Source organism: Fukomys damarensis, unplaced genomic scaffold (genome assembly GCF_012274545.1).
Source record: "Fukomys damarensis isolate Sample0158 unplaced genomic scaffold, DMR_v1.0_HiC HiC_scaffold_31, whole genome shotgun sequence".
NCBI lineage: Eukaryota > Metazoa > Chordata > Mammalia > Rodentia > Bathyergidae > Fukomys > Fukomys damarensis.
In genome coordinates, this window is record NW_022900943.1 from 19286086 (window position 1) to 19291389 (window position 5304).

A 5304-nucleotide genomic window follows, 5' to 3' on the forward strand; every position below is an offset into this window, starting at 1 on the left:
TTTTTTTTTTAATTTTGAGACATGATTTGTCTAAGTCACAAAGTTGCCTTGGCCAAGTTTAAATCCGCAATTCTCCTGTCTCAGCTTCCCAGAGTACTGGGATTGCAGGCATTTGCCACCACACCTTGCTTATGCCCCCCCTCATTAAGTAAATTATGGCACCTCAATATAATGCTGCACTATTTTGTTCGATCTTCTTATTATTCCTTAAATATAAAGGGAGTGGTTGATGAAGACCTAGGAAACTAAAACAGAAATGACACAGAGACTAGGTAATATAGGGTACTCAAAAGCCTACTGCAGATGCTCTAGTGGAATTTTGCAGTTTGTTATTATAACATTGAAATTCTTAGGTATATACACACTAAACATGTATTTTCAGACTCTAATACATAAATGTGGTGTATAGTACAGATGGTATTCAAACATTCAAAAGGGAGATTAGCAGCCAGTTGTGGTATGCCTTTGCAGATCTCTTTCACTTGAATTAGTATTCTATCATCTTAACATCTTACTCTCTTTATAATTAGCCTCAGTTATTAGGATTGCACTTGGCATTTCATGGAAATTTATCATTTTTGTCTAAATACTCTACTTTTCCTATTCCTTCATTTGACCTACCCACAAATAGAGGTATAAAATTTTTAGAAACTAGTCAATGCTTCTGTAATATTTTTCAAAATCTAAAATCTCTTTACAGAGTCCACTGACTTATACAACAGTCTTATTTATTTCCAAACATATGTGTTCTTCAAATAGATTAAACAACTTTTTTTCTCCACTTAATGTATTTTCCCTCTTTCAGCATCTTTTATGTTAATAGGTATTTATTTACTTACTCGCTTATTTATTTATTTATTTTTGTCCTGGGGATCGAACTCTGGTCCTTGCGCTTGTGAGGCAGGTAGTGGAACCACTGAGCTAAATCCCGGGCCCTAGGTTAATAGATTTTGAAATACATTAAATACATGGAAACAACTCACTCTGTTAAGTCACTTAAGCTTATTTATTCATTTCATGTAAAGCAAAGAGATTTCAGGATGCCAGTGGTGTTCTACTCCTTCTTTCCTCTGGTGTTGCGCCTCTCCCTTTCCCTGACTGCTGTCCACCAATGGCAGGAACATCTGGAGTGACAGGGAGGGGCTGAGACTGAAACAGCTCAACGCATGGATGAGCAGCTGTAGTTGACAGCAAGTTCTTCTTAAGGCTGAGATGAAATGTGCCTCCCTATAATTTCTGAGTCAAGCCCCCTCCATGGGAACAGTCCCCTAAATGTAAAAAGATGGCAAACCAGCTCCTTGCAGAATTCCTCTGCTCCACACTGCACGTCTGGACCATTAATGCTCTTTCACACGATAGTGTGTAATTTTCAGTAGAAAACCCTCTTTGTGCTTTATTCAATATTATGTTATAGTGGTGTTTTCACTATAGTAACATCTTAATCATCTTAGGTCCCTTGGATTCCTTGTTATGGAGGTCTTCGGGGGATCATTTAGGAGAAATTCACTTATAATTTGGCATCTTTAAAATTTTCATTTATGAATAAATTTGTTTACTCACATAGTTATTCAATAAAAATTGACCATGTACATAGACACACATACACACAAATAACTAATATTCAAAAGCCAAGAGGTAAAATACATCCTCATTCAACTCTGAAACCCTATTACATCCATCCACAAAGGGGATGAGTTTTTGATATGATTCTAAAATGTTAATGAGTCCATGGAGGCTTTTTAAGGAAAGGAATTTTAGATGCTTCTTTCTAACCACTTAATATTCCCAGTCTCCCAATATTTGTTACATTGATCCTTAATGAAAATGCATTCTGTGCTAATCTTAAACATCTGCAACACACACATGCACATATGTGCTTACACACAAATGCACACGTGTATACCAGCGTATCCCCACAAATGAAATTTAAGGATCTCAGATAAATTTCCATTATGAAAGTCACAAATTTGTCCAACTTTGTGAAGAATTCATTATTTAATACCTTTGGAAAAGGAGATTTAAGCCCTAAATCTCCAATTACTGCTGGAATAATCTCTGTGAATTGGAAGGAAGTTCAGTGTTTCATTGTTAACACCACAGTTTAAGCGACATGTATTGACCAGTGGTGGCTGAAATAAGACAGAAATTCAAATTTGAATCTCACCCACGTACTTGTGCAAACACCCTCTGACTCCCAGCAACGAGAGCTGCACCAGCCACACAACCTGCCTTGTACATCCGAGCTTCTCATGGTAACAGCCAGCACTGAATTGGGCCATAAGGCCTGCTCACCTGGGAGACGAGACATACTGTGATCTGGAAACTCTTCAAAGCAGCTACTCTGCTTGCTAGAGGATTTTAATGAGAAAGCTAATGAAAACTGTACTTGCTCTCTACTCTTGTCACTCTTCCAGCAAAGGTACTGTTGATGTATATTCTGTTACCATGTTTTGAACAACCATGAGTCTTCTTTTATATATATATATTTCTTAATGGTAGGGGCAGGGATTATATGATTTGAGCTTTTGAGAGACAGTTGTCCAATTTCGGGTTTTGTTTTGTTTTTTGTTTTTTGTTTTTTTCTCATCAAGAGGTGTGAAATCAAGGCCAACCACATGGGTTTTGAAATCAAGGTTTTGAATCTGTATGAAGTCGCTGGGTAATTCATCTAACTTTGTGAGTCCTCATCTGTAAAAGGGTGGCTGATTATGATAATGTTACAGTGATGATGAATGACCTTTTGAGAGCTTACTGTGTGGTAGGCAGGGTAGCAAGCCTTCTAAATGTTTGCAAAAAAAACATCTTTGCAGTTTGTTGCATTACTATCTCAGTATTACAGACAAGGAAATTGGTCTTGGAGAGGTTAAGAAATATGTAGACAGTCTCACAGCTGGTAAGTGGTCTTGAATGCGTTTCTCTCTGGTTCTAAAAACCTATGTTCTGCCCAATACAGTATACAGCTACCACTTAAAAGTACTTACACAAGGATTGTATGGCTTTATAAAAAAAGTCAGTCATTAACCTGACAGAACTGAAAAGAGGGAAAGCATCTCACTAACCCAGTGTTTACACCAGAACTCAGCAGAGGACAGTACCGGAGCTGCTGCCAATGGCTCTGGCTTTCTCTCACTTTTACTGCCGACTTCTGCATCTCTTCCCCACCTTCTAGTTCCATCTAGCCGACCTCTCTTGGGTGGCAAGGGCTGTCCACACTCACTTGTTACATCCGTTAAATAACACCTCTCCTGGTATGTGGTATTTATGAGTAAAAAATGAACGCTTCCAAAGGACTCTTATGGTAGGGTAAGCTCTCTATATGCACTACATACTACATACTTAAGTAAAATATGTATTTCTGTAGGAAAACTTTATCACTGCCTGTATTTTCTAGATGCAGAAACTGCAGCATACAAAGGTTAAATACCCAAGTTCACAAAGAAAGTTTCAGAGCCATGGTTTGAATTTCAACATAAAGACGACATTATTAGATAAACTTTATGATGTTCAAATAAAAAGTAAAACCTACTTTGAAGTGCACTACATTTCAGCTATTCTATTGTAACATCCCATTCTTAATACTAACAGCAACAGGAGGTTTCAATTACACAACAGATATATTTGACCAGAAAGCTTGATGCATATCATAGTAAGTAAAAAACAAAAGTATTTGTTCGATCATATAATCAAATTATGACTTTTATTCAAGTTTCCTTGACTTTTGTATGAAATGTGCAACTCACTGGGGAGAAAGCAAAACATTTTCAAAACTCTACTGCCAACTTGAAGCTACTGAGTTAGAAAATGAAGAAAGCAAAGAATAATTTTATCATAACTTCTAAATTGGCTAATCAATCAGAATCTGACTGACATTATTCCAAGTCTTGCCAAAGCCATCCACAAGAGCCTAAACGGTATGTGCACTGGCAGTGGACACTGGGCCAACTACATGGGATCCCACCACCACCACCACCACCACACATACCGGTCCCCAGAAGTCTCCTCCCCATCCTCTCCACCCTCCCTAAGAGAGTGGAACAACGATAACACTGAAAGAATCATAATGTTCTGTAACACCCAACATTATCCTGAGGGAAAAAGTTGTTGGTACTGTAAATAAAAGCTGGATAAAGCTGTAATGTATGTGCTTTTTTCTTGTACTTTAAATTCTGTCTAAGCAAACTGCTGGCTATAGTTTAGATGAGGGAATGATGAATTCAACTTTATGAAAATACACAGGATTGAAATGGATTGAGTCACTACTGTGAGTGGGGCCATCTAGTCCTTCAACAGAGTCAGGAGGAAATCTGCACTCTCCATGTTGGTTTTCGGCATTGGTGGCCATTGGGTTCTGCCATCTTTCTAGCCTTAACTCTTGATTTGCCCTTGATTTGCCACTCACCAGCCTCATTTCCTTTAGTTTCTGTGTTTCCTGGCACAGAATGTTTACATTCACTGTTTTCTCTTTGAAAGCTCCTTCCTCTGGCTCTTCACAAGCCCAGCTCCTTCTGCTTCAGGACTTGGCTTGGGTGTCATCTCCCTAGAGAACCTTTCCTTGCTTTCTTCAGTTACCTTTAATCACTCACTGCAGTTTTCTTTGAATTTCTTTTACACTTTTCAGAATGTATAGCTCTTTCTTTCAGGTTCTTTGCCCTGAGCTACCTCACCAGCCAATTTCTTAAAAAAACTTTTTATTTTGAGACAGGATCTGGCTAAGTTGCTAAGTTGCCCAGGCCGGGCTCCAACTTGTGATCCTTCTGCCTCAGCCTCCCAGACTGTGCATCACTATGCCAGGAGAAGTTATAGCCATTAGGTTGTTGCCTTACTTGCTTTTGGTCTTCATCTCCTACTTGAATATAATTTCTACAGAGAAGTTGTCATCTGTATCCCAGATCCTAGCTAAATGTTTAGAACATGATGGGAATTCAATTAAAATTTATTATTATTTTTATTTGTACATATTCATGTGGTACATTTTATAGTGATTCAACACACATATATAATGTATGTTCATAAAATCAGGGTTATAAATCCTTTCATTTCTTCAACCATTGGTCATTTTTGTGTTAGTAATTTGGTGTTCTTTTCTAGTCATTTCAAAGTACATCATCATAGATTGACTTTGTCTGATAATTACCATACTGTGCTAAACAAGAGCCTGAGTTTGGCTAATTTTACTTAGCATAATTATTTCAGTTTCATTCACTTTGCTGTGAGTGGCAGTTCATCCATTTTGATGGCTGAGTAGTCTTCAACTGTGTACATATTCCACAATTTCACCTCATTGTTATCAATAATATCTATGCT